We start from the raw sequence: 23,295 nt of genomic DNA, 5'->3' as shown, positions 1-23,295 counted from the left end.
ACAGCAATAACTCATATAGCTCCACCCTAGAGTCCCTAAGCCTCTGGGAAGCTCACATCATCACCTAGTCACCCAAGCACACAAGGAGAGTTTGTTGGCCAGGCTGGACCATGCCACAACTTTGTAGAGTTGTCTCAGCCTGTGAAATCCGAAGCTTCAGGGCCATCTCTGTCCTTGATTTAATCAGCTTGTAGAAACTTAGAATCATGCTACTTAAGAGTCTCCTGTCTAGAACTCAATTGTGTGTTTTTTCTTTTAGACCCTTTGTGCCAGTGTCAGAGGAATAGGTTTCTGCTTCCTGAGTAGCCCCCTGGTCTTATGTGGTCTAATGCCCTATAGGTTGGTAGAAGCCGGAGTTCAGGGGTAGGCTCTAGACCCTGGAGTATTGGTATACTTAGAATCCAGGGAAAGTTTAAGGGCTTTTGTGTACGAAGGACCCAGGAAAAATAGACTAATCAGGCGGAGAGGAACACAGAGCTTTCAGGATCGAAGCCTAGAGCACATAATCCACTGTGAGAGACTAAACCTGGCCCAGGGAGCTTAATACTGGCCCAGCTTAATACTGAAGCTTCCAGCTAAGGTGCCATCTCATGTCACCACTGTGTTAAGATGCTCGAGATACAGAATCAACAGGATAGATAGATAGATGGGCAGACATTTATGTAGAAAGAGATATTCTGAGGGAGTGGATCACATTATTAGGGAGGCTGAGAAATTCCACTGTCTGCTATCTGTAAGCTAGAGGCTCAGAAAAGCTAGTAGTGCCATTCTGATCCAAGCCTGAAGGCCTGAGAAAGGGAGCCCGTGGTTTAATTCCCCGTCGAAATCTAAAGCTCCGGTGTCCACAAAGCTCCAATTTCCACGGGCAGGAAAAGCGGCTGTCCCAGCTCAAGCAGAGAGTAGTCAGCCTTCCTCGGCTTTTTTGGTCTATTGAGGGCCTCAGCAGATGGTATGATGTCCACTCGCATTGGTGAGAACACTCTTTATTCAGTCCACGGATTCAAATGGCAGTCGTGTCTGGGACACCCTCTCAGACACCCCCAGAGAGAATGTCCTGCCGGCTATGGAGCATCCCTTAGCCCAGTCAAGTTCACACATAAAATTAACCATCACCACCATCAGGCTGTAAGTTCACTGGATGAACTTGCAAACACATGTCATTCTAGTCACCAGGTGGCATTTAGGCTGGGTTGTGAAAGATGCAGAGCTGAGGAGGACATTCCAGGCCCAGGGGACAGCTTGGGCAAAAGCAAGGGAGAGTGAAAAGTAAGGGAACTGCCCAACAAAGAGCTAGTGGGTAACCCAGTTGCAGGGCTGGGTGCATGAAAAGAAGACGTTAAAATGAGTTTTAAAAATAGAACCTATTGTGTGTCAGGCGCTTTCTGGGTGCTGTGAATGACATAAAGAGAAATGGGGCGTATAAAGATGGAAGGGGCATGGCACCTACCTTCAAAGAGCTTGCTTGTTGAAAAAAGCTTCCTTGTAGCATTATGACAAGGAGTTTGCTGAGACATAGGCTTGCCCCCCAGCGAGGTTCTAGAGGGAAACTAGAACCATTGCTGGGCGAGTCCCACGTCTCCAGGCCTTGGGAGGACCACCCCTGGTGGCTGGTGCTGCCATGGTAGAGGAGCTCTTAGAAGGGTGTTCTAAGCTGGGATGGTTAATTCTATGCCTCCTCTTGACTGGGCCACCAGGTGTCCAGACATTCGGCCAAACCCTATTCTGGGTTTGTCCATGAGGGTGTTTCTAGAGAATGTTAACATCTGAATGGATAGACCGAGTAAAGCCCATTGCCTTTACTAATTTGAGTGGGCGTCTTCCTATCAGCTGATGACCTGAGGAAACAGGAGGACTGAGTAAGAGGGCACATCTCTCACCTGACTGTGGGAGCTGGGACAGAGCTCTTATCCGCCTTTGGACTCAGACTGAAACCCTGGTTCTCCTAGAGTCTTGAGCTATAGCTGGGGTTTAGCTGGATCCATGCCACCAGTTCTCCTGGTTTCCAGCTCACCAGCCAAAACCACTGGGACTTCTCGGCCACCATAATTGTGGGGGGCCCTTCCTTATAATAAGTTTATCTTTCAGTTTCTCTCTCTCTCATTATTGGTCCTGTTTTTCTGGAGACCATGCATAAGCTCGGCTGATGGTCAAGAAGGACCTTAGTCTCTGCTTTTCCGGTTCTCTGGTGTGGTGTGTTCTTGGCTCTGAAGAGTTCCGGTCTATCTTTTCATCCTCTCTCTGGCCCGGCAGTTAGAAGAAGGAGAGGGTGGGGGTTAAGAGGACAGGAAGTCCCCCATGCTCTGGTTCCTCAAGCACTTCGGGCCACCTCCAGGTCTCTGGAACCTCCTTACTTCAGCATCCTTCCAGGAGAACATTCTGGCTTTGTTTCCCAGGGCACAGTGGGTCCCTTGGAAAACAAGGTTTTCTTTTGCGGTGTTGCAGATGGTGCACATACAGACCCCATAAACCAGCACCAATAAAGGGGAAGAATTATTACCCGTCCATTTTTCCCTTCCCTGTCTTCTCAAAAGGTTGTACCATTAACTGGAAATTTTTCCTTAAAGATTTTCACTTTGTACCAACCGCAGTGAATGAAGCTAAAGGTAGAGAAATCTCCGCAGGCATAGGACTATCGCTGGTGACTCATGCAGCTCTGGCTCTTTCTGCTGAGTCAAGCTGGATTTGTTTGTTCTCAGCCCCATCAATGCACATACATAGGTACACGCAGGGAGGTGTAGAATCACGCCGAAGGATATTTTTATATAAGACCAAAGAGATAGGCTCTCTATCCAGTGCAACACAGAGATAAAAATCCTTTGTACTTCTCAATGCTTTCATCTTAGCCCAGAGTGCTACCTACATCCACTTACTCCTTTATCTACCTCCCAGCCCATGAAGTCAGAAGCAGTAAGGATGATCCCCCTTTTTTGTGGAATAGGAAGAACTTTAGGACTTGCTGGATTAAATGATGTGCTGTCCATGATGCTGCAGAGTCTGAATTAGAAACCGGGTTCTTTCCTCGCTTCCTTCTTCTGTCCTTCCTTCAGTCCTCTTGTCTTCCTTCCCTCCCCCCCTCCCTTCCCTCCTGCCTTTCCTCTTCCAGCAGATGTGTGTAGGGAAGCAGCGGTATCTTCCTAGGTGCTGACGATACAGTGATGATGGGCACAGAGCCCTCGCCTCTGAGGCATAATCAGTGAAACAGGAAACACAGACATGTCAACACACCAGTAGGATGCAACACTGGGAGGTCAAAATAGACCTTTAAATAAGGTACGAGGGTACATCTAGGTAGGGGAGGCTGACTTCCTGGAGGGTTTATGAAAGGAAATTTCTCTGGAGGTAATATTTGAGTTAAGGATGAAAGGAAACGTAGAAATTTTAGAGATGAAGGAAATATGGGCAGAGGGAACAGCTTGTGCAAAAACACAGCCTCGGATAAGGTCATCATGTGATCAGAGAATTGCAAAACTGTCAGCCTCGCTGAAGCCCAGGGAGCTCCCTCTGACCAGCCCAGGCGGACTTCCAACAGGAAACACAATCTCGCCAATCACAGCTCAGCCCATTCCCGAGACCACAGAACAGCGTCCAGGCGATGTGCCGTAAACACGGTCTGACACAGATTAATCCTGCCTGCCCGTTGCCAGCCTTTGATGGCCATTCCTCTTTCTTCAACAATGAGGAGAGCTGTGTCAGTCTAATGACTGTCATATTACCTCCCATTAACTTCATTATTGGACACTAACTGTTTCTAGTAATAATTCATTCCCTGGTAATGACTCGATGTCTGATTCCTGGATAATTACTGTCACAAATGGGATCAGACGGGGACTCCGGGTTGCTTTCTCCATCTGGAATTGGGGCACAGATCAACCGAGGACTTATTCCCCCAGATTTGACAGAAGAAAGTCACCTCATGAGTGACAGGGATGGAGATGTCCCCTGGGGATCCTGGAAACCCAAGATAGACTTTTCCCTGCTCTTGGGCTTTTGGATAGCCATGGGTTTGGGTGTGAGTGTGTGTGCGTGTGTACCTGTGCGCATGCGTGCATGCGCGTGTGCAAAGCTATTGCTCAGTGGAAACATCAGGCCCTTCTCTCACTTTGGGGGCTGTAATTGCTATGTGGCCAGAAGCTTCTGGCAGATTAAATTTTATAAGCCGTGACATAAAGAAGTCTTGACTCCAAATTACTCAAAGCCCACTCTAATTATCCACATTTATTTGTAAGCAGAAATACGCCATTTGTTTGAAAGACGCAGAGAGGGGTTTCTCGAATTGCATGTGGTTGGGGGGAATGTTAGAAAAAGGAATGCAGTCTGCCATCGAATTAATGGGGTAGACCGATGTCAAATTGACAGTGCAGAGAGAAGGAACCAGAATGAAACAGGGGAACTAGAGAAGATGGGCAGAGGTTGATGAGGAAAACTCTCCGTGGGCTTGAAATCCTGGATCCACCTGCTCCGCTTTCCCACCAACACTCTTGGAACAGACCACTTCTGATAGAAGCAAACTCTCAAATCCTAAAAATTGAGAATTTCTGGCCTGTCCAGAAAGACTATGTGTAACATTCTTTTTCCTTTTTTTTTTTTTTTTTTTTTTTTGTCTTTTTAGGGCATATGGAGGTCCCCAGGCTAGGGGCTGAATTGGAGCTACAGCTGCCCACCTACACCACAGCCACAGCAATGCAGGATCTGAGCTGCATCTGTGACCTACACCACAGCTCATGGCAATGCCGGATCCTTAACCCACTTATCAAGGCCAGGGATCGAACCCACATCTTCATGGATACTAGTCAGTTTTGCTACTACTGAGCCACGGTGGGAACTCCATAACTTTCTTCTTTGATGCACAAATACCCTTGCCTAGGGTCAAGAGTGAGCTTGAAATTTTTGAATGAAGCGTTACCAAGTTTTTTTTCCTGCAGAATATTTTGTGGCCTCATAATGCGCATAAAACTGTGCTTAACAACCTCCTTGATGCATGAGGTTAATGTCCGGCCACTCAAGAAGCCTCATTAAAGAGGCTGTTAACTGTGGCTGCTCTGTTCCCTCTCTTCTCGTCTCGATCTACCCCTCACTCCACAGGCACCAACTCCTGCGTTTTTCAAATATATTCTTTCTTTTTTTTTAGGGATGTACCCTCGGCATATGGAGGTTCCTAGGTTAGGGGTTGAATCTGAGCTACCTACGCCACAACCAAGGAACACGGGATCCGAGCCATGTCTGCAACCTGCCCCACAGCTTACGGCCATGCTGGACCCTTAACCCACTGACCAAGAGCAAAGATCGAACCCACATCCTCATGGATCCTAGTCAGGTTTGTTAACCGCTGAGCCACGAAGAGAACTCCCTCAAATATATTCTTTTTTTTTTTTTAATTTTATTTTCCCACTGTACATACAGCAAGGGGATCAAGTTATCCTTACATGTATACATTACAATTACATTTTTCCCCCACCCTTTCTTCTGTTGCAACATGAGTATCTAGACAAAGTTCTCAATGCTACTCAGCAGGATCTCCTTGTAAATCTAGTCTAAGTTGTGTCTGATAAGCCCAAGCTCCCGATCCCTCCCCCTCCCTCCCCCTCCCATCAGGCAGCCACAAGTCTTTTCTCCAAGTCCATGATCAAATATATTCTTGATGTGTTGGTTTTCTATTGCTGTCTTATATCGCCACAAACATATGGCTTTAAATAACACAAACTCCTTTTTTTTTTCTTTTTGCATTTTCTAGGGCCACACCCGTGGGATATGGAGGTTCCCAGGCTAGGGGTCTAATCAGAGTCGTAGCTGCTGGCCTACACCACAGCCACAGAAACTCGGGATCCAAGCCACGTCTGTGGCCTACACCACAGCTCGTGGCAATGCCAGATCCTTAACCCACTGAGCGAGGCCAGGGATGAAACCCGCAACCTCATGGTTCCTAGTCGGATTCGTTAACCACTGCGCCACGATGGGAGCTCCAACACAGACGTCTTATTTCTGTTTCTGTAGGTCAAAATCCAGCAGACTTGGCTGGATTCTCTCCTGAGAGTCTCATGAGGTTGAAATCAAGATGCTGGCTGACCTTGGCTCTTATCAGGGTACTCCCAGAGGTTGAGGGGCAGGACAGGCGGCAGAGACCTGCTTCTTAGCTTATTCAGGTTGTTAATTGCATAGAGTTCTTGGCTGGCTATTGGGAGTCATTCTTTGCATCTAGAAACTACCTGCATTCCTTGGTTTCTAGGCTCTCCTGTTTTCAAAGCTGGCAGGGGCATGTTGAGTGCTTCCTAGGACTAGAGTTTTTCTATTAGAATCTCTCCAACTTCCTCTCCTGGTTTCCATTCTGCCTTTGAGGGGTCATTGATCCACCCCAACAATACAGAGTAATCTTATTTTAAGGTCAAATGGTTAGTCACCTTACTTACATCTGCAAAGTCCCTTGTACCATAAAAATGAACATATTCAGAGTTCTGGAGACGAGGGGGCGGAATTTTCTTGCATGTCATAATTCTGCTGGCATGATGACCCAACTTTCATTTGCTTATTTACAAGAATAGTTTTAAAAATTTTGCTGTTTGTGTACACTAAATATTACAGAAAACTTTTGTGCCATAAATATTTACTTTTGTTTACTTAAAATTATATTTTTAAATCTATCCTTCTCATTATTTCTGACCAAGAAGTAGCATTCTGTTACATACTTATATTGAATATATTCCATTGTATGTATCTGTTTCCGTAGCTATGAGCACCTACAGACAGAGTACAGTCTATGTCTGCCTATGTCTCCTTATGAATCTGTGGAAAGGTTTCTGTGAGATACACATCTGCGAGTGGGGTGCTAGGTGATAGGGTGAAGCATACGCAACCCCACTAATGCTCTAGAATATCTGGACCAGTTTGATTTCCCATTAGCCGAGTGTGAATGTCCCATTTGCCCACATCATTGCCAGTGCTTGGTATTCACTCTTGGCTCTGCCACTTTCTTGCTATGTACCCTGTGGGTAAGATGCTTAAAATATGTTTCCCTCAGTATTCTCAACAGTAAATGGACTGATTCCAGCTTCTACTTCCTGGACTATTGTGAGGGTTTCATGAGTTTTGCTCAGAATAGGGCCTAGCACATAGCAGGCACTTTACTTATTACTCTGTTATTTTGTTTTCAAATATGTACAATATCACTGACATACAGTAGCATTTTTTTGGTTTTACTTTGCATCATTTCATTATTAGGGAGGTGGAGCTTTGACTTCCTATACTTATTAGCTGTCCAGATTTTCCTTGTTCGTGTGTGACCCATCCTTCTAGTGTCTCATGCCCTGTGTTCATCTCTACAGATATTAACGCCAAGTGCCCCAATATGTGTAATATTTAAACATGTTTACGTGCTGTGAACTGGGAGGATGGCTCTGCCCATGGAAAGGAGTCCCTGAAAAACAGCAGTTCTTATTCCACACTGGTAGTTCTCACAAGCATCCTTGCCAGGAAGTCATACCCCCTCGAGGTCTAGTTTTGCTCATTCTCTGCCAATGGTTAGCTCTGCTGCTTGGGGAATATCACTGTCATTATGGCTATGGATTTGGTTCTGGTCTGGTATGTCCAGTTTCCCTCAACTGGTGCCTCAGGGAAGGTGCAAGTCTGTAGCTTCACCATCCAGAGTTCTGCAAGGGGAAGTCCCAGAGAGGTGAGAGTTTGTCTCGCTGTCACTCCATCCTGACCTCCAGAAGTCATTTTTACGGAGGGCAAAGGACCATTATATGGGCCGATCTATCCATAGATTGGAAGGTCCAACTTTCTTATACGTAGTGAAACCATGCTTCACAACTTAAAAACAAAAGGGGTTTGATTTAGTAAAGCAGCTTCTGGAGGTGGAAATCAATGAATTCAAACACCGTTAAAATCATGGAAACTGTCTCCCTTTTCAACTCAGTTGGACTTTTATTCTTCATTTCTTATTTTTTACCCTTGTTAATTGTAACGGCGGTTGAAATATTATTTTGAAAAGTTGCAAATGGGCTGTGGACTCAGCTTGATTTTCAACATGCCCCAAAGGGATTATGTTGCATTATGTTGAGCATCCTTTTTCTGTAAGCTTTTTAAAGCTAATGTTTATTGCTTTGGAAATCTTTAATTAAAAATGACCACATGGCACAAGAGGCAGATTTCATACGGGTTGGGCCCTGGAGGGGAGCTTGGTCGATGCTGAGGCAGATCACAGGAAGTGGTCTGCTCAGCTGGGACGTCAGGGTCTAAGGTCTGAAAAACCAGAATCAAAAGATCTATTGTGTTCTGGGGTGAGGAGAGCCCTGCCAGGCAAAGCGGTGTTGAGAGCCAGAGTTTTAGCTGATTCTGGGTAATTGACGAACAGGCTTCTCCTCCTCGAGTCTCTGCTTGGGGTTTGAATGGCCTTCATGGGACGACCCCTGATTCAAAGCTAAAAAACAGATTTTTTTGGACTATTGTTGTTTTCTGAATCCGTAGTTCATACAAAGAATTTTCTTCCCAGGTTACAGTATCTGGGGGAAAATACCAGCATCTATCTCTATGTGGACGCATCTATAAAACCAGTAGGAAATGACCAAGCCCCATGGAGTGGTGGGTTTTCTTCCTCGTGTGCCACAGTGAATCGTGAACAGTTTACAGTCAACCCTTGAACAACTCAGCGCATGTTCCCTTTCACAGGGATATTTTTCCATAACAAATCCTACAGTCCTATGCAATCTGAGGCTGGTTGAATCCTCAGAAGTGGAAGAACTGCAGACACAGAGGGTCCTCCATTGTACTCAGATTAACACCTGAGTTGTTCGGGGTTCATGCAAACAAAGAGGAAAGGCTACAGGATTCTCCGGAAGACTTCTGCCTAAGAAGTGAGCAGCTTTTCGAGCTGGCAAGATGTCACAGCTCTTTAATGCATGTCTGGTATCTGTGGGAATGGGTTTTATAATCTATGCAATGGCTTGTTGGATTCACTGGGGCAACAGCTGGAATTCCAAACCTGTTCAGGAATTCTTGATAATTTCTGCTCTGGTGAGGTTTTTGTCTCAGACTCTGTTGTGGAAGATTTCCTTATATCATCATTTTGTTCACATTTCCTAGAGACATTCTTCTAACCACATGTGCCAGGATATGGTAACAGGAAACTTGGTGTTTATGTTCCATAAACCAATCCTAGATACCCTAAATTCTAGAGTGGAATCATTGCTGTGCCTGAGAAGTTTCCAGTTGAAAGGGCTGTGGGTGACAGGCCACAGTGCCACAAAGGGAGTGTCTATAAATTATAACTGAGGATGACAATAACAATGAACTCTTACTGTTATAAATGTTTATGACCATTGCGATAACCTCTTTATTTAAAATTTTTTTCTTTCCTTTTTAGGGCCACACCTGAGGCATATGGAAGTTCTCAGGCTAGGGGTTGAATTGGAGCTACAGCTGCCAGCCTACATAAGCCACAGCCACAGCAACTCAGGATCCGAGGCTTGTCTGCAACCTACAAACAGATCATGGCAACATGGGATGCTTAACCCACTGAGCAAGGTCAGGGGTCGAACCTGCATCCTTATGGATACTAGTCGGGTTCGTTTCCGCTGCGCCACAATGGGAACTCTGTGATAACCTCTTTAAGTGCATTTTCTCAGAGGGTGGGGGAGAGAAGGTGTGGGAGTTTTGGATTAGCAGGTGCAAACTAGTATAAATAGGATGGATAAACGACAAGGTCCTACTGTGTAGCACAGAGAACTCTATCAATGTCCTTGTGACAAACCCTGATAGAAAAGAATATGAAAAGTTGTATATATCTCTCTGAATGACTTTGCCATACAGCAGACATTAACACGATATTGTAAATCACCTATACTCCAATAAAATTAAAAAATAAATAAATGCCCTTTCTTCTTTAATCCTCGCAATCACCCTAAGAGGTAGAGGTAATCAAATCTACTTTACGATAAGGAAATAGAAATACGGAGGGGGTGGTCACGAAGCTTGGCCGAGCTCATAATTAAAGGGGCTGGGGTTGAAGACAGTTTTGTGATTCTTGGGCCCAAGTTATTAGCCACTTGATCAACTGCTGCCCCCACTGAGAAAGTTTAGATTTTGATCCCTTCCTCTGCATAAGGTGCTGTGAGGGATACAGGAGGATGGCATGTGTGGATGACAAAGTCAGACCGTAAATCCTCAGTCCTTGGCAGAGGACAGTTCTTCGTGGGCTGGAATCCTCAGGGGGCGCCTGCATGGCGTAGGTGCACCCAGGAAATGGGGGAGGGTTCAGGCCTGCCTTTTAGAGAGAGGACGCTTTCCAGAAAGTAAGAAAAACAAGCCAACCCTCCCCTCCAGACCTCACTGAAAACCTTTTTAAAAAGATGAAATGCTCATTTCATAGGATAGCTTCTGACCAGTGGCTATAGGGTCATGTTATGAAGCCCTGTGACAACGTTTGCTTTCTCAAAAAAACAACTACTCTTTTCAGTTATTTTAGGAGTCAGGAAAAGACCTGTATCTGAAAGACGTGCCCCAAAGCCCGGGATGTTGAAGCTAATCAGATACCAAGGCTCTCAGTACTTTTCAGCACTTGGGAGGAATCTCAAATGGCAGCTGCTTGGACAGACCCGTGACGTATGCATGGAATTTTGTCCAGAAGAGAGGAATCTACTCAGGCATTCCAACTTAGAAGCCAGGATGGAGGAGAACACGGGTCACTGATGGAAGCATAGCTTTCCTCTCCTGAATGAATAGGTGTTATCATGGACAGAAAGCGTCTCCTTTGATGGTGTGTCCTCTGGTCCATGGCATGGTCTTCTCCATCCTGAATTATTGGGTGACATAATGGGCACTCCAGCAGAACACGTTATCATTATTCAGGAACGAGTGACTTGAAATTGAAATGTTCACACTGTTGTGAACTCCAACAGAGTTAAAAATAAATCCCTTTATCTGCTCTACGTTCCTGGGCTGGGACTCCTTTCCATTGGGGCCCCCTTTAAAAGACGTGTGGACTGCACCTTGAGCAAGATCGAATGTGACTTTGCAAAAATAGAATGCCTGGTCTCTCCTCTTTCCCTTTCCACTCAACAATGCAAGATAAATTCACTCCACGGGAACCTTTTGTGGGCTGTACTGCTCAGGCAATTTGCAGTTTGCTGGGGGAAAGGCAGCTCACGCTACATTTATCACCCCCTGCCGCCGGCTACAATTCAACCCACTTCGAACCACTGAGCAGAGGTGCTGATGGGGGCTCTGGCATTAGAATTTCACATCATAATAGAAGTGCAGAGAAGCAAAAGATGAATGTATGGGGGGCCATTCCAGGTCTTCAGTGAGGAAGAGGTCAAGAGTATGATGTGGTGTGATAGGGACTAAAGATGAGTGTTCTGCAGCAATAAAAAATATGGTTGCTTTTCTCCATTCTTTTAGATTTTTCCTTCTGGTAATCTTACCTTGACTAGTGAATTTCCTATTGTTATAAGAATCATCAGTGACTGTTGCTAGGGTAGCCTCAAATCCACTCTACAATCACTGCACGACCCAACACGGCCAAAACAAATAAATAATCACAGCCATGACCTACCTTCCCTAGCTTCCATTTTGCCGTGGGGCTTGTTCTCTAAAAAGGCAAAGGACAAAATAACAACAGGAAATGGTCATTGTGGGTGGTTGGGTGGAGCTAATGTAGTAGTCAGAACAGGCTAGGTTATGCTGCAGAAACGAACAACCCCAAACCTCCCAATGCCGAGACGTATTTCTCATGAAAGTCAGTGGAGGAGTCTCCTTCACATGGTTACTCAGGGACCCAGCCTGATGGAATGCAATTTTGTTGCTACACTCTCTCTAATTCTGGAAGAAGAAGGATATGCCTACATTGAAATTCTCTGACTCCCAAGTGAAGCATATCCTTCCCACTCACAGTCCGTTGGCCAGAACCAGTCACATGATCTTCCTTGGCAAGGGGCCAAGGGGATACAACCCGCTTGTGAGCCTAGAAGGAAAGGATAATTGGTGAGAGTTGGGAGTGTCTGCTACTGTGGTATCATGTCTCTACTGTTGGCTTGGTGAAGTGGATCTGAACAGAATAACAGTGGGGTTTGAGATTTAAATGAACTAGATATACTTACCATGTCTTTTTATTTCTGGGTACCGTGATATTCACAACTGATCACAGAGTCCATTTCAGTGGGGAACGGATTTGGGTGGTAGAGTCCATCAACCCCCAAATTAAAAGGACAGGAAAACAGATCTGGTGAGCTTGGGGGTTGTCCATGATTTCCTCACTGTTGGCAGAGACAGGTTGGTTTCCAGGCCAGTCCTGTTTCCTCCACATTTAGCTGCCTTTCTGTTAGAGATCTTGCACGGCATCAAGAGGGAGTATGACCTCAGAGGGTAATGTCATGCCAGCCTGAGCAGCCGTGAGAACGAGGCACCAGGAGAATCCCTGGCTCAGAAGACAGCATATGATTTGTTTTCAGGGTTAACACGCAAGGTAGGAATTACTCTGTGTAGCATGGACACATTTTTACCCCACTCCTCATCTATTTCTCTACCTCTTGGTATTATTTTTGACTTGTTCGTCATAGCATTAATAACAAATGTTTTCATTTGAATGCACCCAAAAGTTCACATTTGGTCCTAAGGCTGCGTGTGGATACACGGCAGTGCTTCCTAAGGACTTTATGCCCCGGTGCATGTAGAAAATGTTCGCAGCATATAGTGGAGGAAAACCGGGGAGGCTGCTCAGTCTCTGAGACAAGAGTCTGTGAGTTCTGGCTGTTTCAGGGCTCAGCCTGACCACCTGAGAATCAACCGGAACACATTAAGTCATGCAGTCCTGACACACAGTTTGGAAAGCCCTGGCATTCAGAGAAGAGCAGTGAGCTGGACAACAGTTTGTCTTTCAGACTGGTTGGATTTGGGGTCAGAACTCTGTCCTTATGCACCTGTGCTGATTTGAATACTTGTGTTGGTAAGAAGGGATGGTTAAGAGGGAAAAAAAGTCACCTCACTTTTGACCTTCCTTGATCAGGGAAGGCTTCTTGGAAGAATTAGATTTTCTGCCATGTTTAGAGTGTGGGCGTGGATACCCACACCAAGTTAGAAATCAGAAGCAAGCTTGTAGCCCTGGAGTGCTATTTGGAGCCGTTCTGGAGGTGTAATGAAGCCGTTTTAAATAAGGGATATTTTCAGCATAAAATGCTTAACAGATCAAATGCCTCTGGGCTTCTGCAGGTTTCAGAGGAAGCAGAATGGAAAGCCACACTGATGAAACGCTGCTAACAGGCAAATGTTCCCTTTCTCCATGAGGTAAGCAGCTCACAGGGTTGAACTTAGGTGAGAACTCTTTGGTGGCTGGCTTAGGTAACGAGCATCTGCTGGGAAGACCTTGTGAGCATTATTTGTGCCAGTGTCTGTGCAAAAAAATCTCTTCCTTTTATGGTGTGGAGTTTGAAAGAAAAATGGCATCCTATTGAAGAACAAGGGTTTGACCGCTGTCTGGCTCTATCCTTTTGGTCCTTTATGATTCTTTTCTATGTCCCTGTTTGACATCTATCATTATAATGTTGCCAGACACTTTCCTCCCTCCTTTTCTACCACACGGAGGTCTCTTTGTTCAAAACAAGGATGCTAGTGTTGTTTCACCCGTGCTTCCGAGAGTGTGTGTGTGTATGTGCACGTGTGATACATGCGTGAGTGTGGACATGCTTGTTTATGGGGCCTGGATGGAAAGGCTGGAATTTCATTCTAACATAGTCACTGACTCTCTGCCCAGCACCTCAAATGCTGTGCAAGAGACAGAAGTAGGTCAGGACGGGAATTGTCCTATCTCAGCATATTACAAGGTGGGTGTGACAAGTGAGTGAGTTGTCAGTTCAGAGACAGAAGTGAGGAAAACCAGAGATGGGTAGGATAACCATATAATTTATCATCCATGCTGTGACACTTATGAGAATGAAAGGGGGTGCTATTAATAAATACACTGGGACAGCGTGTGTAAATTGGGACTGCCCTAGGCAAGCAGAGATGAACAGTAAGCCTGGGGATGGGCTACGTGTCAAAATGCCAGAAAGAGGAACAGCCACATAATGGAGCCTAGTCTTTCCATTGGGATGGGCTCTGGATCACGACCAGTGCTATATCTTGGAAAACCAATGGAACATGCAAAAGCTGAATGGGCAGGTGAGAGCACCATGGCATTTCATGGCTAATGTAGACTTAAAGAGCGAACAAGAATTTTGCTTGGAGGGAGTTCCCATCGTGGCGCAGTGGTTAACGAATCCGACTAGGAACCATGAGGTTGAGGTTCGATCCCTGGCCTCGCTCACTGGGGTAAGGATCCGGAGTTGCCGTGAGCTGTGATGTTGGTCCCAGATGCGGCTCGGATCCCGCGTTGCTGTGGCTGTGGTGTAGGCCAGCGGCTACAGCTCCGATTCGACTCCTAGCCTGGGAACCTCCATATGCCATGGGAGCAGCCCAAGAAATGGCAAAAAAGACAAAAAAAAAAAAAAAGAATTATGCTTGGAGAGTATATGCCATGTGGACCAGGAATAATCCAGGGCAGTAGGTTGTTTGTTCCTTCTGAAAGCCAGGAGCTGCCTGCCTTCCCTTACGGAATTTTTTCATCCATCTAAAAGGTGGCGTTCTTTATATGTGACATCTGTTAGGAATGGGCAATACATGTTAGGTAGTGCAGTCCAGCGCTTCCATGTGTAAGGTCAGAGGGCAGGTGTGCAAGGGGTTTCTGGTAGAGAACTATGAGTAACCGATAGGGCATTCCATTGTGGAGCAACCCTTATGTTTGTTTCTGGTTTGTATTCAACACCCAAGCTTGGTATTAGATGCAGTACAGTGAGACATAAAAACCAAGAATGTCTATATCTGTGGTCTTTTCTAGGAGCCTGAGATTTAGAGGAAAACATGTGACACTCAGCAGACCTCAGGTTCTTTCCTTCCTTCCTTCTTTCCTGGATTTTTTCATTCATTGAGTACCTGTGACAGGTCAGTGCCATACTTGGAACAAGTGATACAGGTATATGAAATGTGGTCCCTACCTTGGAAGAACACTTGTTCTACTAGGAAAATTACACTGAATAGTGACGTGCTGAAATAGGAAGGGATGCTGTGTTTAGGAGGGTCAAGGAATTGGCCATCTGGGCGCATGCTTAAAAGGTGTGTTGGGTGTGGCAGTTACATAAGGGAACGAAAGAATTTCCAGGCAGAGGCACTGAGAAGAAGAAAGCAAGTCATAAATAACAAGGGCACAGAGTATTTGGGAAAAGGGTGAACGCTTACCCGCCCTGAAGGGCCTGATGCAGGGAGGGAAAGCAGGAGCAGCAGAATGTTACGCCCAGGCTGTGCTGGGCCACTGGGCTCGATGAGGAAGTACAGTGACGGCAGAGGAAGCGGAACCATAAAGACCTGAGAGGAGGAAGAAAGGACCCGAGGAGCTGACAATCCAACAGAAAAATAGAAAGCATACAGGAGAGAGATGGAGACGTAGTCTCCAACGGGGAGAGAGGGGCAAAATTCTCCAAGGAATTTTGGAGTGTGTGTGTGTGTCTTTTACCAGGTCTAAAAGACACACACAGTCTGGCTTCTCTTAACTGCCTTGCTGGGCCTGGGAGCTGTGGTCGAGACTCATAGTTGTGGGGCCTCCGAGACTCAGCACAGACTGGGGTAATGACACCACAAAGTCTTCCCATAAAGGGACAGACCCAGTCCACTCCTTGTCTCCAAGAAGCATCTATGGGTAGACATACCAGGGTGATTTTTTGTTTGTTTGTTTTTTAAACCCTTCTCTTCAAAGCAAAGAAGGAAACCCACTGCATGGGAAGGGCAAACTGGGTTCTGTGGTCGGAGGCTCTGCTGGGAGCCCAGGATCCACCCCTTGGCAGTGAAGGAAAATGCTGGTGCTTTCCTGCAATGCCAAGCTACCTGCTGGCATAGTTTCGCCTGAACAAAGGCCGCTTTTATGTCAGGAAAAACGTGAGCCTATAGATCCTAGGCCATGCATTTAACGAGCAGCACTCATATACACTGTGGTTCTGCTCACTAATTGTCCCACCAGGCTGGCTCCCAGGCGATCCAGATAAAGACGGGAACTTGGCTCTAAAGCCCAGCTCATCCCCATCATTATGGCAATGAAATGCACAAACCCAGATCATCAAACAAACATGCAGACACAAGGGTCTATTTCTTATTTATTCATTTTGCAATTCTGCTTCTTCTGGGAAAGTGGAGGATTATTGTCCTCAGCCCAACAGCACATGACTGTGCTGAAAGCCACAGGGAATGTCAACCAGCTGTTTCAGGCACCATCCAGGCCCGCAGGGGTTGGAGCGCCAGCCAGGAGGGTGGGAGGTATGGAACCAGAACCCTGCAGCCCTCTTTCTTTCCCTTGCTTCGCCGTAGAGACATATGCGTTAAGCATGGAGTTCCTCTCGGTCATCCTTCATCACAGGGACAAGGACAGATGTTCCACTCATTCGTTCAATAAATATTTACTGAGTAAGGATCCTGCACCAGGGACTGTCCCAAGCGCTCTGGGTACAGTGGTGAGGAAGATGGGCAAGGCCTGTCCAAGGGTTTACATCCTAACGTGAGATTTAATAACTAACCCTTCTATGTAGAGCTTACTACCCACTTCTAAGTCCACCCCCCTCCCCAGGCTGATCCTTTGACGTCACTGATGCTGACTCCTTATGAGTCCCCCAAAGAGCAATGTCATGGGTTCAACTTAATCTTCGCAACAACCCTAGGTGGGAGGCGCTCGTGACCATTTAATCAAGAGGAAGTGGAGGCAAGCAAGATCAAGCAGGTTCCCAAATACACGGAGCAAGTGTGTGCCAGGATCTGGATTCAGATCCAGGCTATTTAGCCTGGGTCTATGCTCCTAACTGTTATGTACACAGATGAGAGGTCAGAGAGGAGTTAGAGAAAGCCCTTTGGAATAGACAGTGAGGAAAGGCCTCTCTGAGGAGGAAAGAGCTTGGAAAATGGAAAGAGATGTGCCCCAGCTTCAACAGCCTGATGTACACGTGATTGGAAGCCCTGAAGATAGGGGTATGTAGTCAGAAAATAATTTGGACACACAATGGAAAACTATTTTTTTTTCCCTAAACTTGCTGAAAACTCAGATCTCAAACAGAAAATCAGCAAAAGAACAAGAAAGACTTGAACAATGCCATCCACCAATTGGCTGTGTTTCCATTTATAGAACAACTCTACCCAATAATAGCAGAATATCTATTTTTGAGGGTACACAGATCATTATTGAGTTTTTATCAGAGTTGGAAGCCAGCTCCTGAGCGCCCGTCCTGTGGTTGGGGCCTGCTTTCTGTTACAGATTTTTAAGACAGACCATGCTCTGAGCCATGAAACGAGTCTCAACAAATTTAAAAGGATTCAAGTCCTACAATATATGTACTCTTACCTCAGTGGAATTAAATTAGAAATCGATAACAGAAAGACACCTAGAAAATCCACAGAGATTTAAAAACTACATAATGTACTTCTAAATAACCCACTAGTCAAAGGAGAAATCAGAAGTATTTTTGAACTGAATGAAAATGAAAACACAGTATATTAGAATTTGTGGGATGCTCTGTAGCAGGATTTAGTGGGCAAATTATAGCACTTAGCATGTCTTAGGAAAGAATAATCTCAGATAACATGATTTTCCAGGTTAAAATACTAGGGAAAGAAAGGCAACGAAGACTAAAGTAAAAAGAAAGGGAATTTCCCACATGGCTGATCAGGTTAAGTATCCAGCGTCCTCACTGCGGTTGCTTGGGTTGCTGCTCTGGGTGCCGGTTTGATCCCTGGCCCAGGAACTTCTGTGTGCCATAGGTGCAGCAGGAAAAAAAAAAAAAAAAAGAAAGAAAAAAAGAAAAGAAAAAGAAAATTAAGATCAAATCAGAATTCCCCTCAAAGAGAAAATAGTGGCCAGAGGTTTTTTAATTTTGCCGATCTCTTAGAATCAGCAATGTGGTCAGGAAAAGAAAGTCACAGATCTCCAGTGTCAGAAATGAAAGGTGGCATCGCTATTAATCATTAAAAGGATAATGAGGGAATATTTTGAACAACCTTATTCCTATAAATTTTATTGAATTGACAAATTCTTTGAAAAGAACAAGCCATTGATGCTCATTCAAGAAGAAACAGATAACCTGAATAGCCGCCTATCAAGTAAAGACACTGAAATTGTAGTTAAACATCTTCCTACGAAGAAAAGTACAGGCTTAGATGGCCTCACTGGTGAAGCCTTCCAAACACTTAAGGAAAAAAATAATACCAATTCTACATAACTCCTACAGAAAATTGAAGAGGAGGAACTAATTCTCAATATATTCTTTGAGACTACCGCAATATCAAAACTAGACAAAGACATGACAGGCGAAAAAAAAAAAAAAAAAAAAAAAGAAAAAGAAAAACACCTAAAAAACAAACAAAAAACCCTTTTATCAAATCCAATTCAAGAATACATTTTTTAAAAAGGAGAATATGTCTCAAACTAGTGGGGTTTATCCTGGGAAGCTTATTATTTTATTATCAAACTAATAGAGAAAAGCTATGCGATCATCCCAATAAATGCAAAAAAAATTAGATGACAAAATATAACATTTATTCCCAAATAAACTTTCAGCAACCTAGGACTTGAAGGGAAATTTTTCAACCTGATAAAGGCCATTTACCAAATACCCATAGCTAACATCATAGAGAATAGTGAAAGACTAAATCCTTTTCCTCTAAAATCAGGAGCAAGAAAGCATGGCTGTTTTCTTCTCTTTTATTCAGCATTGGCGATTTGAGTAGTGTAACCAGATTTTAAAAAGTACAAAGCATGCAGATTGGAAAAAAGGAAGGAAACATTTTTTACCCACAGATGACATGATTATCTGTTTAGAACAATTTTTTTTTTCAACCTCTGCTAGATATTTTGGGTTCAATAGTTCTTTTTTGTGGAGGACTGTCCTACACGTTATAGGACTTTTAGCAGCAATCCCGGCCTCTTTCCACCAGTTGCCAGTATCATTGCCCATATCCCTTTACCCCAAAGTCTGACAACCAAAAACGTCTCCGTACATTAGCACATGACCCCTAGGGTCTCAACCTCTTCTGGTTCAGGACCAGTTACATAGGAAATCTGATAGAATCTATAAAAATCTACTAGAACTAGTAAGTGAGCTTAGCAAGACTGTAGAATACAAGATAAATATGTAAAAATCAACTCTATTTTTATGTACTAGCAATGAATAAATGGAAATTAAAATTAAGTTGCAGTACCACTTATAATTGCATCAAAATATGAAATAGTTACACATCTAACAAAAGATGCTAAAAACCTATACAATAATACTCTAAATATCACTGGGAGAAGTTAAAGAGCTAAATAAAAGATAACTATAATTTATTATGAGTTGAAAGGCTCAATATAGTTAAGATGTTAATGTACCTAAATTGATTTATAGATTTAGTGTAATCCCAATCAAAATCTCAGCAGGTTTTTTTTCCTTTGGTAGAAATTGGTAGGCTGATTCTGAAATTCACTGGAAGTGCAGAGAATCTGGAATAGGCAAACTATTTTTGAAAAGAACAAACAGGAGGAGTAACACTATCTGATTTCAAAACAAAGTTGCGAAAGTCAAGACAGGGTTTTATTGGTATAAAGATGACAGTAAGAAAATATGAGTCTACAGTAAAACCCACGCATATCTGGACAACTGGTTTGACAACGGCAATTCAGTAAAAAAAGGGACAATCTTGGGAGTTCCCATCGTGGCTCGGTGGTTAACGAACCCGACTAGGAACCATGAGGTTGCGGGTTCAATCCCTGGCCTTGCTCAGTGGGTTAGGGATCCGGCATTGCCGTGAGCTGTGGTGTAGGTCACAGACATGATTTGGATCCCACGTTGCTGTGGCTGTGGCGTAGGCCGGTGGCTACAGCTCCGATTAGACCCCTAGCCTGGGAACCTCCATATGCCAGGGGAGCGGCCCAAGAAATGGTAAAAAAAAGACAAAAGAAAAAAGAAAAAAAAAGGACAATCTTTTCCCCAGATGGTGAAAACAATTGATTATCTACATCAAAAAAGAGCTTTAATCCATACTTTACACAATATAAAAACTTAACTCAAAAGCATAATAGATCTAAATGTAAAACATAAACTATAAAACTTCTAAAAGAAACATAGTATGAAATTCTTGTGATCTTGAATTAGGCAAAATTTTCAGAGATAATATATCAAAAACATAACCTATAAGAGTTCTCTGGTTGCTCAGTGGATTAAGCATCCAGCATTGTCACTGCGGTGACTCAGGTTCCTGCTTAGCATGGCTTCAATCCCTAGCCCAGGAACTTCCACATGCCGTAGGTATGGCCAAAAAAACTCATAATCTATGAAAGAACTTATTGATTGATTTGGCTTCATGAGAATTAAAACTCTGCTTTTCAGAGAGAATGAATTTGTTAAGAGGATGAAAAGAAACATCAAACGGGGAGAAAATATTTGCAAAGCATATACCTGATAAAAGATATAAATGTAGACGTGTGTGTGTGTGTGTACAATATGCACACAACTCATATCTTAATAATAAAATACCAACAAATTAAAACTTTTGTTCTCCAAGATACAGCATCATGAAAGTGAAGATGAACTAGAAAGAAAATTTTTGGAAATTATGTATTTGATAAGGGACTTATATTTGGAATATATAAAAGACCACTAACATTTCAACAATTAAAAAACAACTCAGTTAAAAGATACATTAAGGATTTGATAGACATTTTTCCAAAGAAGATATACAAATGGCCAATAAGCACATTAAAAGAGGCTCTACATCATTAGCCATTAAAAACATGCAAAACAAAGTTACAATGAGTTGTCAGCTAATACCTACCAAGATGGCTATAATAATAAGTGTCTTTGCAGATGTGGAAACAGAATCCTCATACACTGCTGATTGGAATGTAAAATGGTACTGTTCTTTGGAAAACAACCTATCAATTTCTTTCTTTTCTTTCTTTCTTTCTTTTTTTTTTTGTTTTTTTAGGGCTGCACCCACAGCATATGGAAGTTCCCAGGCTAGGCATCAAATCAGAGCTATAGCCACTAGCCTACACCACAGCCACAGAAATGTGGGATCCAAGCCATGCCTGTGACCTACACCACAGCTCATGGCAACGCCAAATCCTTAACCCACTGAGCCAGGTCAGGGATCGAACCTTCGTCTTCGTGGATGCTAGTCAGATTCGTTTATGCTGAGTCACAATGAGAACTCCCCAACAATCTGTCAATTTCTAAAATAAAATAAAATAAAATAAAACAAAACATAGGATTACCATATGGCCTAGCATTTTCTTCCTAGGTACATATATAAGAAAAACAAAATATATATAAGAAAAATCTAGTCTTCTCTCCTGGGTCTGCTTTATTTTTACACAGAACATTTCACCTCTGACACTTCTGATCACCAAAGGTGTGTCTATTTTTCCCCCATCAAGCAATTCTCTGTGACACCTGCTGGGTGTCCCACACTCCGACTCAATTCTGACTCTATTTACCTAGAAACAGCATCAGACTCCACAGGTTAAGGGCTCAGTCCCACAAAACTGCCTCCACTTCAGATGCCAATCATGAGCAGTAGGTCCCCAAGTCAGCCTTAACTTCTGTCCAACCTGGACACAAAGAGAAGGTTTCCATGACCTCCTTCCTCGTAAAATTTGATTCGTTTCCTAGAGGGTCTCACGTAATTCAGGGAAACACTTAGGTTGACCCGTTTATTAAAAAATACGCTTAAGGCTCTAGATGAACAGCCAGATAAAGAGATACATAAGGTGAGGTCTGGGCGGGAGGGGGGGGCGTGGTTCCAGAACATAGGAGTCTCTGTCTCTGTGGAGTTGGATGATGTATCTCCTGCCTGGTTTGTAGACAGGTTCACCAGCCTGGAAACTCACTAAAGCCCTGGTTTGGGGAGTTTATGGAAGCTTTCTCATGTAGGCGTGATCATTTACTGACTTCAATTCCAGCCTCTCTATTCTCTCTGGAGAGGCTGAGGGCAGGGGGGATGAAAATTCCAAGTTTCTAGGCATGGTTTGGTCTTTCTGGTGACCTGCTCCCATCCAGGAGCCATACGGAAGCTCACCCATGGTTACATCACTAGAACAAAAGATGCTACTATTGCTTTTACCACTTAGGAAATTATAAGGGTTTCAGCAGCTCTGTGCCAGCAATCAGGGCAGAGATTGATCTGTCTATCATCTCTCTCTCTTCCTCTTCTATCATCTCATAATAATCCACGCAAAACCTAGTACACAAATATTCATAGCAGCCTTATATATGTAATAGACAAAAATGGAAACCTAAACATCCATTGACTCATGGATAAATAAAATGCGGTATACCTATACAATAGGATATTATTTGGTAGTACAAAGAAATAAAGTACTGATATTTGCTACGAAGTTAATTAAGCCTTAAAACATTATGCTACATGAAAAAAACCAGTTACAAAACTACTTATTATATGACTTACTTTATGTGAAATACTCAGAAAAGTAAAATCTAGAGAAACAAAAAGTAGATTAGTGGTTGGGAAGTGCAGAAAGGAGAATGGGGAGTGGGTATGAGATTTCTTTTTGAGGGGATGACAATGCTATAAAGTCAATTAGGGTAAGGATTTCAAAATCTCTGAATATACTAAAACACTGACTTGTACACTTTAAATGGGTAAATTGTTTGGTATGTGAATTATATCTCAATAAAGCTGACGTTTAAAAAAGAATAAGGGCTGACGGAGAGGGATGTACCATCAAAAAGGAGACAGGACTATGTCACGTGATAGAGATATTCTCTGTCTGTGGTGGTTACTGTTATGTGTAAGTTTTCCATGCCTCACTGAAATGTACATAAATTAATGCTCCATGAAATTGATTTATAAAACTTCAATAATAAGGGAGAATAGACCAATTTTTAAATTGGGCAAAGATTTGAACAAACACTCACGAAAGAAGATATACAGATGGCATATAAGCATATGAAAATATATTCAACATCATTAGTCAATAGGGAAATGCAAATTAAAACCACAATGTTATACCACTACCTGTTAGAGTAGCTAAAATTAAAATGATTGACTAGATTTTGGCAAGAATGTGTCAGAACTGGAACCCTGATACACTGCTGGTGCTAATGTAACATGGTGTAAAGCTTTTGCAGAATGCTTGGCAATTTCTTAAATACTCAACATACATCTGCCACAAGATTGAGGTGTTCCACGCCTAGGTATTTACCCTACAGATATGGGAACACATGTCTTTACAAAGACTTGTAC

The sequence above is a fragment of the Sus scrofa genome, chromosome 9 (genome assembly GCF_054392235.1).
Source record: "Sus scrofa isolate SSC_HxYL_T2T_F1_AM1 chromosome 9, Sscrofa_HxYL_maternal_Yorkshire_Landrace_v2.0, whole genome shotgun sequence".
NCBI classification, from domain to species: domain Eukaryota; kingdom Metazoa; phylum Chordata; class Mammalia; order Artiodactyla; family Suidae; genus Sus; species Sus scrofa.
The sequence above is the reverse complement of the archived record's forward strand: the minus strand, read 5'-3'. Positions refer to the sequence as shown.